At 37.6% G+C, this 13992-nt stretch overlaps 1 protein-coding gene across 11 annotated transcripts in view; it reads left to right on the forward strand.

The window, feature by feature from the left end:
* Nucleotides 1-13992, forward strand: part of klhl14 (kelch-like family member 14) — a 68996-nt gene that overhangs the window by 26430 nt on the left and 28574 nt on the right. For 6 of the 11 annotated variants that reach the window (XM_077614620.1, XM_077614628.1, XM_077614630.1 and 3 more), the window contains 5 exons: nt 2355-2570; nt 3398-3586; nt 3693-3756; nt 6659-6713; nt 12226-12360. The gene's annotated coding sequence lies outside the window, so the exon portion shown is untranslated. The remainder of the gene's footprint in view (nt 1-2354; nt 2571-3397; nt 3587-3692; nt 3757-6658; nt 6714-12225; nt 12361-13992) is intronic. The other 5 variants (XM_077614623.1, XM_077614622.1, XM_077614624.1 and 2 more) reach the window with 5 other exon arrangements.

The raw sequence follows: 13992 nt of genomic DNA on the forward strand, positions 1-13992 counted from the left end.
TATACTTGCATGATTCATTGTTTTAAGAAGGCTGCCGTAAGACAACCGTGACTACGATGCCATGTGACCCACGATACTCCCAATACACCGTTCTTCTATCGCTTGCTGACATTTTATTTTTCATGTATTAGCAACAATTATGTGCAACTTTCTAGAAGTGTTGACATTTATTACCATTTAGCATCACAGCATGAAACCGCTGGGGGAAGCAGCATCATACTGAGAGCTGTCTTTAATATTCCCTGCTTACAGGACTAATTAGTAGTAATACAAATATAAGGAAAAAACAACATATCATTAGCATTCAATAATCACAATTGTGACTGCGTAACATTTCAAATATGTCTTTTGCAATTGTTTATTTTTTTTAATTTAATATTGAAATCATAAAGTAGTGGCGTAATGACAGGCATGTTAACACAACCAATGGTTCAATCCCGGGCTCTGGGCTTCATGTGTGGAGTTTGCATATTCGCTCTGTGCCTGGGTGGGTTTTCTCTGGATACTCCGGCTCGCTCCCACAACCCCAAAACATGAATTTTGGGCTGGTTGAACACTCTAATTTGTGTTTAGGTGTAAACAAGAATGGTTGTTGGGTTCATTGTGCCCAGCGATTGGCTAGCAATCAATTCAGAGTGTACCCAGCCTAAGCTCCAGCACCCCTGCAACACTTGAAAGGATAAGCGGGACGGAAAATCAAAGGTGTTTAATGACTTGAGGATACATTTATTTATATTGAAAAATAATATTCAGAAGTGACCATAGAAAATACACAGTTTTTGTACTACACCTCAATCATATTTAATAGATTTTTTTCTTCATTTTTCCTGTACCAAATAGCGATCAGAGCCAATATGCAACAATCATAGATGCCTCAATTTTTGTAATATACCATGCGGCATGTATTATGTTTTACTCAGTATTTACCTCTAGATGGGGCCCTTTTCCCACACTGACATTTTCTTGTTTTTCTATCCCTGACATTTGGAAAAACAAAACATGTCAGTCTATACGACCACACTCCCCAGTGAGAGTAAAGGAGTCGCTGAAGACGTTTCACAGCCAAATAATTTTATGTAATTACTTTGCAGAGTCAAATTATTCAAATAGAGCGGGTGTTTGTTCCAACTACATCTGCTGCGTCCTGATGTTTATGCAGCGATGGTTCTACCTCCACGTATATTTCAAGCAGCTTTGTTTCGTTAAATAGAAACAAGTGTTTGTTTGTGATACACAAACGTTTAAGTCTGGTTCACAGATTTCAATGTTCTCACGATGCAGACCCCCCAACTATTACCTGCGGACAACCTCGAACTTGTGGCCTGCTCATAAGTCATTGCCCTAGTGCTAGTAGCACATATAGGAGCTGCAAGGGATGGTTAACAAATGTCAGCAAAACCAGCCAAACCGCTGGTAACTAAAGACACTTTCAAATGAAAAATAAAATCTAGTTTGGCTTTCGTCCAATGTCAGCTGGGATAGGCTCCAGCAACCCCCACAACCTTTATGAGGATGCACGGTACATAAGATGAATGGAATGGAAATAGAACTAGAGGCTTTGTCGTCAGTTCTGAAGTTAGGGTTTTAATCTTGGCCTATCCTTCCGTGGTGGGTTTCCCATGTTCTCCTTGTGTTTGTTTAGGTTTTTGTGCAGGTACTCTGGCTTTGTCCCACTTTCCCCTAAACAGGTATTATACCCTAATTTTAGCTAAAATCCACTAATCCAAAGTGTACCCTGCACCTCACCCAAAGCCAACTGGTATAATATTCCAGCTTGCACATAATTAGGATATGCGTAGAAAATGGATGCATAGCGGGGGAAAAAACCTGAAAAATGGAAGGCAGTGTGCAATGTAGCATTCCTTTCTTGCAATTTTGGAGCGAGGTCAACGTCTATAACCAAAAAAAAAGAACAAAATAAAGTAGAATTTCACCCTCTTTAAACTAAAGCACACTGCAAAGAAAGTTCCTCAGAGGTATTGCTAGAATGAAGAAACACACTCACCTTTTATGTAATATATCACAAATTCCATTTCCTTTTCAAACCTTTACCCACTTAGTGTATAGGTTTCCATATACTCAACAGCTGCAGGAGTCATACATAATTGAATGAGAAACTGATGTATCATCAGATCGTTATTGCAAGATCCAATGGTCATGTTGTCCAAACATATGACCAATATAGAGCGCTTAGGGTTGCCATTCAAGGAGGAAGTTGTTCATTATCACTTCTATTGAAGAAAATCAAAACACCCTTGGAAAAGCCATAGAGTTGAACTGACGGTTGAAATGAATGTGCCATCGATGGAAGCCAAAGAGTTAATGACAATGTATTGTTTCTTTTGTTTACCCAGATCAAAGACTTGGTTTAAAAATCTTTTTTGCCTGAAATATCATCTAAAAGTAAAAAGGACACAATGAACAAACCCAACAGAAAGAGACTCAAGTTGAAGTTTTGAATCATCCCGTGAAGGACAACGTCAGTCTTATCAAAGTGGAAATTGCCAGTTAGAAAGGCACAGGAGTTGCAAATGGGCATCATCGATCAAATCAAAGCGGCACATGGAGAGGTACTGTCCAGCTTTATTTATTTATCTATTTTCTTGTTCAGTTTTCAGTCGTGGCTATCTATTGTCTTTCTTTGGGACAAATATAGTTTCCTTAAAGACACAAAATGATCTTTTATTTCTCGATAAGAAGTTTAAGAAGGAGAAAGAGACCACAGATGACAAAAAAATAATCTGGTAATACACCATTGGAGACTAGAAAGCAACGGGGAAAGCACTTGTAAGGACCATAGATCAAGTTAACAATGTCAGAACTATCTTTTTGTTCCCACATATTATTGTATAAGTAGTTGTATAAGTGATATAAACATCTCATGTTCTTTATTGATGGCTGATAGCATGTCACTAGTAAATCTCTGCACTATATAAAAACCTCAATTCAGTAAATGGGCAACTTAATGGAGACGTAAGGTCTAACCACTTCACCCATTGATTAGTTGTTTGTTTTTTTCCACTGTGAAGGTAATTGCAGAAAAAGTGCTATTTATGCGATTAATCATTGAATTAATTGTCCGATTAGTCGATTATGAAAATAATAGCTAATTTCACTCTTCATCATATTTTTTTTCAGAAATTAAAACTGGTTCCTAGTGGTTTGATAAATGGTCTCTATCAAAAAATGGACCCCCTGTTACATACTTTTTACATTTATTCTATCATGTTTTTATTTCGTAACTTTTTTTTACCCATTTTTAAAATATTCTCTTATGCAGAGAAGCACGAATGTCAATTTCCTACTTATATTAAGGCACTGAAGTAATCTTACTTGTTTTGGAGACTTGAAGTATCTAAATAATTATTGATTTCTTTATATATTTCTATACATTTAGCATAAGGTGTTTAATATCAATCTAGTCAGAGGGCAGAGAGACGGCTGTGCGAAAAAAATGCTCACCAACTATGAGCTGGTCGAAATTGTCCCCCCACTCAGCAGGGGGACTCAAACTGCAGCCCCAAACAGCTTCACTCGGTCAGACCTAAAGCACAGGCACGAGCTCACCTTCACGGAAGAACAGCAGGTCAGGGTCACTCAAGGCATAGCCCCGTTACCTGTTGTACATTTTGTGCATGAGTGTCAAGGGAAATTCAACCCTCTCTTGTGGATTTCTCTCTTTAACCTTACAGGGTGAAATGGAAATACAGCAAAATCAGGTGACAGGTCAGGTTGGCTGTGCTGAAAGGACTTAAGGTAACTGGAATGAGAAAATGTCAGCAGTGTACCAGCGAGGCCTTCTCAGCTGGTCTATGTTTAGAAACTAAGTTTGTCCAACTAAAATAGAAATGTCTGTCTATTAAAACAGGTTTTATTGATGTGTACACGTTCAAATGTATAACAAACAACAGAGGTGTTCAGTATAATTCTAAACTACTCCTGATGGCTTTATTTCTGTAGTTTCTACAATTGCAAAGTTATAATAGAGGTTACGAGAGATAGAATAAGTCGAATGTGGCCCAATTACTGACATATAGTATAAACCATATATGATAAATTTGACCATATTTTCTCAAGCAAAATAGTACAAGATCCAAGCTCATTCCTCATAAACTTCATGCTGAATACGAAAAGGTATCTTCAGAAAAAAAGGTCCCGAACCGCCTATACGACCGCTAGTTTTCCTTAAATTGACAATAGTTGAAACAAATTGTACGTGTGATTAGAGACTGACAAAATTTGCTCCAAAAAGACAAAAAGCAGTGCGAGCAAATTAACACTCTTGCTGGACTCAGAAAAGACAAAGACCTAAAACATAACCACTTGACAGCCGCTAACGTAAAGAAAAAGACCTGTAACATTTGATAACAGTTAAGTGAGTGACAGCTATTCTTATGTACTTTCTTTGTGCTCCAGTCAGCCGCGACAAGGCGATATGACAATGTAATTGGCAGGATCGGTGACCTTACATGGATGTGGGAGCAATACAAAGGCGCTTCAGATACAGTGAACGAAAATATATATTTTAATACCTGACACATCATTGATTACCATGTACACTTTATTGTTCAGTACCTAAGCATAAGTGTAACAATGACTTTCATTCCTGAACACCTTTAAGATTTCACGCTACATTTTCCCCATGCATTCTTTATCCGTGGATAACTTTAAAAGAGATTCCACGGTTGTTGTAATGAGCACCTTGAATTCAGATATTCATAACCGTCTACAACACAGAGACATGCATCTCATGGCCACGGTGAGAGAGAAAAAAAATAAACAAAGGGATGCGACATCATGCTGACAATTAATCACATGACCTGATGTGTCCGACACAAGTATGATCACCCAAAAAAGGCAATGTTCATTTGTGGATTAGCATCAGAACGTTGCTCGTTCCAATGCTTCCCCTCAAGATGCAAACAAAAGAGCTGTGGGCAATTAAAGCTACAAGCCATGGTCAATCTTGTTTAAGTGCTTTTCCCACAAATGACAACTCACAGTTGTTAGTCTTTTGTCTGGATGTATTTGATGATGCGTGTCGCAAGGGGATGCTGCTTGTTACCTGTGGGCCAGCAACACTTTGGGATAAACATATAATTTGGATTTGGGATTTAAAAGCACCGGGAATTGTAAGAGGAAGCCCTCCCTGTTCATTGTAAGGTTTTCATCTGCAGGATTATCAGCCCCATCCAGAGCCCTCTTTGCTGATGGGGGTTTCACATGGCTTATCTAATGTGAAATCGCCATGTGGTATATAGTTTCATTAAACGGTGATCAAGAATGCATTAGTTCAAAACAAGAAAAGGCAATGGAGCTTAAGCCGGCACGCATCCAAGTGCAGCAACTTTAAGGAAGTTGTTGGTGTGAGACAATTTAAGAATTAGAAGTTGCACAGACACAACTCCCATTAGCCAGATAAGAGTTAGTCAAGCAAAGAAAAGGCTTTCGTCTTCGCACTTGACAAAATTTGATGCCATAACAATGGTCCCTGGCAAATAAAAAGATGGGAAGAAGTCAATTTGAAGTAAAATTGGTTACTTTAATCACACAGACTTAGAAAAATAATCTACAATAGCATTTTAACCTTTTGTCGCATTCAAATATTCATTCATCCATTTCCTATAGGCTTGTCCTCATTAGCGTTGTGAATGAGTTAGATCTTTTCACAAAGGAGTTTGGACAAAAAGTGATGTATACACCCTGAATTGGAGCCCCCCAATTCAACATTCAGAATATGAAAACGTGAATACTTCACTTTCTTGCAAGTATATGAATACATGTATAGATACTGTACATCAACGGTGTCAAACTCGGGTTGGTTCGCGGGCCGCATTAACGTCAACTCCATTTCATGTGGGCCGCACCATTTTAGATCTAATATCTAGATTTTTTTAATTTTTTTAAATTGGATTAAAAGAACTGGATCAAAAGCCCTAAATAGTGCGTTTTTATAAATCTAGAGCAATGTTTATTTGAGCTTTTTTTTCTTAGTATTGGAAAATGTCTTTTAATCATGTTTTTTTTATTTCAAATGGAAACAAAATATTTTTTTAAAGTGGAAAACAGAAAATATTTGTATATTTATTTTTAGATTTTACAAAATGCTTTTTGAAATAACATCTATCATCATTTGAATTTGATCCTAAAATAGAAACTCATGATTTACTTTCTTGGGCCGCACAAAATGAGGCGGCGGGCCAGATTGGGCCCCCGGCCGGCACTTTGACACCTGTGCTGTACATTAAACCACAATTAAAACTCCTTCAGCAGTTTAAACAGTGAGAGATATAAATAAGTACAATAAAAGTATGTGGTGACGGGTCAATATGATTTTTGAGGAATGTTGTAGAAGTCATCATTTGAAAATTGAAATCCTGGCAAAGATTGATAGAAGAAAATTGTGTTCCATTTTTACTTCATTTTAACTAAGAAATCATTATAATGATCCCTGTGTTAACATAAATTTACACACTAAGACCAACATATCAAACAGGCTTTTGTCAAGTCAATGATGATGACAAAGCCTATGTCCGATTATTATTATTATTATTAAATGTAATTAGAGCAACTTTGATAGTTTAGAAAAATGTTCACAAATGGTAGTTCTTCACATTAATCATTTCCCAAAAAGTAACTATAGCTCTTGTTTTCAAAGGGGATTGTGGACTCCTGCTCAACAGTAAAGTGGACCAATTTAAAGTTTAAACAAAGTAAGTAAGTAAGAAAAGAAAGTTTGTGGTCGTGAGATGTCAGGAAATCATACTTGACCAAGGATTTGTGTTTTATTTTTTTCTCTTTTACCTTTTTGGGAGTATATGAAACAGATTACAACATGTGAAAATTCCTGTTTGTTCATTTGTCTCACTTCAATATTAGCTACTTCAACTAAGTAAAAACAACTAAATGAGTATGATAAATGTAGAATTTAAAGTGTTACTTGAAACTTTGCTTGTTGAGCAAGTACATGTTTTATGATGACCCTTTAACTAATTAATATATTATCTTATCTTATTCCCTATTGGACATGTTTTTAATGAGCACATCTTTGAAGTTAACCAACATTCTGCAATGAATCATGTTCCACTTTGGAGATTTCACTTCTTTTTTTTCTCACACCTAAATACGCATATTCCAGTGTATGTACGTATAGTGTAAGTAAACAACGCAAACTGCAGACGCTATCAGTTTTCTTATGCGCAACCAAGTGTAATTTGTTCCATTTACATTTCACAACAGCATCAGATGGGCTTTGTCAGAGCTGCATAGAGTAATTAAACCCAAAATCAATGGTAGGCATTTGTCATGTTTACAGGCCCTCTTTCTGGTGGGTTCGACTTATCACTGTAGATGTTTGGTTTTACTATAAGGGGACACACACTCCATTATGTCTCCAGGTAGAAATTAAATAGTATTTAGTGGCAGCGGGAATAGGGTGACATGTAGACAGACACCAGAGTTGAGTGTTGTCCACTATTGGTGTTGGCTATTTAGCCTTAATTATCAGTGCATAATAACTGTATTCTTGACAAATTTTCATTCATTTTTTTATCCCGCTTATCCTCACAATGGTCGTGGGAGGTGCTGGAGCCTATCCCAGTTAGTAACTATGGGCACCAGGCAGGGGACACTCTGAATTGGTGGCCAGCCAATCGCAGGGCACAAGGACAACCATTCACGCTCACACTCATACCTAGAGTGTTCCTACCCTGCATGTTTATAGGATGTGGGAGGAAACCGGAGTACCCGGAGAAAACTCACACAAGCCCGGGGAGAACATGCAAAGTCCACAAAGGAAAGTCGGACCCTGGGATCATACCCACGATCTCAGAACTGTGAGGCCGGCGAGCTAACCACTCGTCTACCAGGCCGCCTACACAATTTTAACACACTTAAATCATCTGTATCACTCTTCCTGTCGTCATTCTGTTTGTTCACTTATCTAATATGCATTACATATTTGCCCACATTGGCGTTCGTGCTGTGTGTTGTGCTGCATCGGCAATTATTCATCTTCAAGTGAGTGAAATTTTAAAAAAACACATCAGTTAACATTTTCTCTTTTGGTGTGCTATATTTCTCATTCTAATTTGACATGTAGTATGTTGTTTACACCCTTGTATAAACTTTGTTGCAAAATGTGAACATTCTTAGGTGCTGCTGAAGATTTAAAAATAAATAAATACAATTAAGTAACACTACTACACTATCCAAAGCCACTTAATTAAATCAAGATGTTTGCTGAGCAATACTGTCACCAAGTGGCCTTTAATAAGCTTTGCCATTATTAAAATAAAAGCGTATCTTAACTTTAATATATATATTTTAAAAAAACTACGTACAATAAGATTTTAAATGCTCATTAAATTGAATTGAAGGCTCACTCATTAGATCTGTTATGTAGTGATGTTTTAAGATGAACTAATACCTAGTTCAATTATAGAAGACTTTTTCAGATATTTTGGTAAGACTCCAAATTCTAAAATGTTTGGGTTAGCTCTCAGTTTTGCTAATTTATGAAATATTACTTGAGAATGCTTTATCAGTAAGTTGATGATTTATCTTGACCAGTTAACATCAGTATATATCAGTGGTGGTCCGTGAATTTTCTAGCGACGCCTACAGCTATGTCTGAATCAATCCAACCCTCAAAAACTATTTTATGGCTATAAAACCTCTATTGCAACTACAATTGCGACACAAAAAATCATCAATAATAACCTCATACAATTGAAATATTATTTAGGAATATAGCCATATTTTACTCACCAAAAATCCTTTTTAACTGTACACAATATCCATCCTCCTTTCTTTCTTCCTTCTTTTCTATCGCCATCGAAGCTAATGCTGAAAGTCGCGCCTATCCTGTCATATTTCTGGCAAACGTTTTCATTCGATTTAGTGCTGAAAATGTTCGTTCCCGGTTGTGACAGGCTTGCTTGCTTAGGAGTTGTCCGACCTTTTTTTAATGATGTCCAGCTTTTTTTCTTGAAAAGTCCGTCTTGAAAATGGCTTTGACAGTAAATCTGAAAACAAATCCATTTCTTCTCCTCCTTCAGCCATTGCGGGTTGACAAAACCGCTATGAAATCAACACAACAATATATTTGCTTGTGCAGCTCGCTCCAGATACAGTCTGGTAGCTCTGGCTAGTCCAATCTATCACTAGCCAATCATAGTTGGTGAAAGCGATGACGTATTCCTACGCCTGTGAGAAGGCAATGACGTATCCCTATGTCTGCGAGAAGGCACCAAATCGAATTCTGATTGGTTAAAGCAACAGTCTTATCGACGCTTGTTTAATGCAGCAGAGCCTGCAGAACTGATTGTGAAGGCCTTGAGGCAGATTTCTGACCCTGGCAACAAATAATGGCTGAAATGTGATTGGTTAAATGCTTCAATATGAAAACACACATCTGGAAGCAGTGCAACCAGGGGGAAAAGCAATGACTGGGCAAAAACTGAGCATGTGTTGAATGACAAAACCAGCATGCATACATTTTTGCAAACAGAAAGGATTTTACTTAATTCAGGGGATATCTGTCTGTTAGCAGACATCAGATCGCAACATGAAAAGTCATACTTTTTCTTCAGAAAGTATCAATTTTTAAACATATAATTCAAAATCGGTTAGCTGTCATTTAAGATGAGCATATATTGAGGGTGACGCCATTGTTGACTGGGATTGGCTCCAGCACACCCTGCGACCTTTGTGAGGATAAGCAGCTCGGCAAATGAAGGAATATTGGTGTTTCTTCTTTATTGATACATGTGCATAGCATCTGAAACAATCAAAGGAATACATTGTAGTAGTCTCTGAACATGAATCGATTGGATGCTGAGATTATTCATTGTTATTATTATTACTGTCATGGCGTATTTATACTTCTTAACGTAAAGTGGAAGTGTATGACAGCGAGATGATGATTCCCACTTGCATCCAGTGCCACAAATCTGATGCTCTTTCCTTCAAACCCCAATCCACCAACCAAACTGGCTATATTTGTATGCGAGTTCATACTTGAGTTTCTTGGTCCTAAAATAACACTGGAAGACGTTTTGATGGAGACAAGTGTTTGTCCCATTTAATCTTTATAGTTTGTGACACAGTTTAATTGGAATAGAATTGCAGTTGACAGCTTTAATGTCAGAAAGAGCCTGTTCTCTCCTCAAGATGAGAAAATACATATTATTTGTTCCAAAAAACTGACTAATACATTTACTTCAGCAATTCCTCATCTAACTGCATGAATGTTATCAGGTGCAAAATGCATGCAAAAATAAAATCCTGTGCACAGGATTTTCCACGCTCATGATCAAAGCCTGATTTCCTTTTACACTGGCTTCAGCCCTCCACCATTTTTGTTTGTCTTCGCTCAACACTCTCACAACAGCAGCCACTTGGCTTCTTTGCTATATATGCTTAAATTTAGATTATTTTCATTTGTAACAAGCTTATGTCAACGTGTAGATTCAGACCCCTTGAAACAAATTTACATATCCGCGTGTGTTTTCCTGGTTGGACTGATTTGCTAACATTTTAATGCCAACATTCCATACCCCACTTAGAAATGTGTGTACTACATTTTGCGGTTGCTTGTAATTGATTGGTTCCTGTCTTGGGGCACTTCTTGTGTAACAGCCTTTACAATTGTTGCAAGCTGAAAATCACCAACAGACATTCACCAGAATAAAGCAGTAAAAATAAACTTTGTCAAGGTAAACTCATGTAAATTAACAATTGTGCTGTCACAATGAAGTATTTTATTATTGGACCTACAGCAATAAATGAAGGCTGGAAAAGACAATTGAACCATTCCAAAGCCTGTGTTTCATAAAGGCGCCAAAGGCCCGTGAAGAATTGACGCCCACCCAAAAAGGTTTGAAATTACCCAGATGGCACAAGATGGTGGCAAATCTCTGTGTAGAGACTTAAATTTAAGATTCAAACGTTCATTCATGTTCCGCACTGTTTATGCTGATGAATTTGAATTGGTTGCCACCCCAAAGAACACACACACTTTCAACATTTAGAGGATTCAATCAGCATTACATTCTTGTTGTCGGGATTTAATCGGAAACCAGAGTACCTGGAGAAAACCCACGCAGGCACAGGGAAAATATACAAGCTCCATATCAGAAGGCTGTGGCCCAGGATTAAACTCTTGATGTCAGAACTGTGGTGCACAGGTGCTAACCACTTTTTCCATTCAAGATGTGCTTAAGCTTTATTGGCTTCCATCTTAAAACTATAACTACATGTCCTCATCTTCTGTTCTTAAAAAATACAGTACTAATCTTGAATGAATCATTTGGCATGAACCATTTACAGAAGTGTTTATTCAGTCTCAATTAGTTTGCTTATTTAAAAAAAAAAAAAAAGAAATCAGCAATTGTAAGTTAATTGCCATTAACAACTCTTCTATGAAAACTTGACATTTGATGCTCAATTTGTCTCATACAAGATAATGGAAGTTCAAAATATTATAATTTAACACACATCCCTATTGTGAATATTTAAATACAGATCTAACAGTGTTGTTTTTCTTTTTTTATCCCATGTTGATAATGTTTGTATGCCTATGCTCATCTTTCCTAAAAGGGTCTTCCTTCATGTTTTTGTCTTTATTCTTCTCTAGGAGGTGACGATTTAGCTAATTTCCTTCACTTTCCAACACTACCACACATATTACTAAGGCAATGCTAAGCTTTATGGAAAGAGTTGAGGTGGGCAGGGTTGGCTGCCATGTCATCAATCAGGACGGAAAGCTCTTTTTGCGTGAAACTGTGTTCAAATAATAAAGCAAGCAGCATGCCTTTCCAAGAGCCTAGGAATAATTTCTGCCTTCGGTGGGGGGTTCATAGGTGCGTGTGTACGTATAAAATATGTCTTGAGGGGATTGGTGTAAAGTTAAACTGGGTGAAGTAGAAATATTTTACTCATCAGCTTTGCAGTCACAGAGTTTGCCTCAGCTAGAACAAAACTGCTGAAGCATTTAGAGAAAATTAACCCCCCATCCTGGCAGCCAGATGTGACTGGATTCTGATGAGTGCACACGAGTGGGCAGAAAAACCAAGAGACTGTGAAATTCCTGTCAGGCCCGTGTACTGCAGAATGGGCTATTGACTGCTTTCTCTATTCCCCTCCATCATTCTTCTTGAACACTGCCATTAATTTCCTCTCCCTGCCTTACCAATTCCTTTTCTCTGCCTTCTCTCCCCCTAGATTTCTTTGTTGCGGGAGAGGATGCACAAAGCTTTGGTGAAATACTTCAGACAACGCAGCCTCGGTGGCGCGGCTGAGCTGGACTGCTGCCAGGCTCTTTGTCGAGAAACCGACCAGATAATAAAAACAGCCCAGGTACAGTATTTGTATGTAAGTCACCGTTCATTACAAAGTGATTCAACTTTTATCCCAGACAAGATCCTCAAGTCGCTCAATACTTAGCTTACCTGCCTGCTGTTTTATAAATAAATACCCCAAAAGTCTTCACTGCATTTTGCAGCGTAAAGACTTTATCATTTTTTTCCTCTAAAAAGCAAAGCGGACTGTTCACGTCTACGTTGTTTGAAAAGGTAATAGAGAAGCGCAATAGGATTTAATTGTTTGACTGAAAATGTTTTTCAGTAAAATATGATCATTACAGTGGCGGTCCGTGAATTTTCTAGTGGCGCCTTCAGTTATCGGAATCAATCCAACCCTCAAAAACTATTTTATGGCTATAAAACCTCTACTGCAGCTACAGCTGCGACACATAAAAGCAGAGCCTGCAGAACTGATTGTGAAGGCCTTGAGGCAGATTTCTGACCCTGGCAACAAATACTGGCTGAAATGTGATTGGTTAAATGCTTCAATATGAAAACACACCTCTGGAAGCAGTGCAACCAGGGGGAAAGCAATGAAAGGAAGCTAACAGACAATTTGGAATTATTTAAAAAGTATTCATGGTCAAAATATAATTAACACCAGTCTGTGATTCAGATATTTCGAAGGCCTTGAAGGCTCTGATGGCACACCACTGGATCATTGTAATATGATAATTATAACGGCACTGCTGCACTTGCATAGCTTAGTGGTAGACTATGCCACGTTTCCACAAAAATGAAAAAGGAAACAATGGTAAACTGAAGAATGTATGTATCTTTCAGAACTGTCCTACAAAGCACGAGCTTTGGCTTTAAACTATATACCCACCTGCTATGCCACTTTTAAAAAAAGAATGTTGTAATGCCAACACTTTATCCGAATGAAATGTTGACAAGTTTGCTGCATGGATGTTTTATTTTTAATGAAGGCTAGACATAATTCCAGTTAACAAAGTTTGTATGCAGGTCAACTCAAGTGGTTCAATTTGCCATTAAACTGTGAATTACGCTGTATTCAATACATAAATTACAAATGCATTGCTTATTGCCGAGTCAGGGGTAGAGAAATTCATGCGAATCTTGGGGCCAAAAGCTGAAAACAGTGAATGTTTTTTGTAAAATTCTCTCTGTAATACATTTTATTGCTTCCAAAAAAGCAAACACTGGACCTGATATACATGTTCCATATTTAGCAAAAGATAACGGTTTGAGTGGACGCATGCCCCCCCAAGTATAATTCGCAGTTAATGATAGCATTAGCACCAAATGATTGAAATGATTAAAAGAGTTTTGAGGCAAGGCCATGTCATCCTTTCAATCAGACACTTTTTTGTCAAGCCTTTCCCATTCAACTAACTTTTTATGTTGTTGAGAAAATTATAAACCAAATTACATACATACTTGATGTAGTGAATCACATTTTTATTAAGTTTGAGGGAGCTTTTTCACCGCACACAGAGCGTAATTGAAAAGAGAAGGATTTTGGCCAATTTTTAAAACAAAAGAAAGTTAACTCTTTTACCATCGTTTCTGTGTAATCACTGATAATGTTTAAAACGGGGGACATACACATGCTAGAGAAGATCACATCCATTAATTGTGGGCAGTGTACAGGCTTGGTACAGAT

The sequence above is a fragment of the Stigmatopora argus genome, chromosome 12 (genome assembly GCF_051989625.1).
Source record: "Stigmatopora argus isolate UIUO_Sarg chromosome 12, RoL_Sarg_1.0, whole genome shotgun sequence".
Lineage (NCBI taxonomy): Eukaryota > Metazoa > Chordata > Actinopteri > Syngnathiformes > Syngnathidae > Stigmatopora > Stigmatopora argus.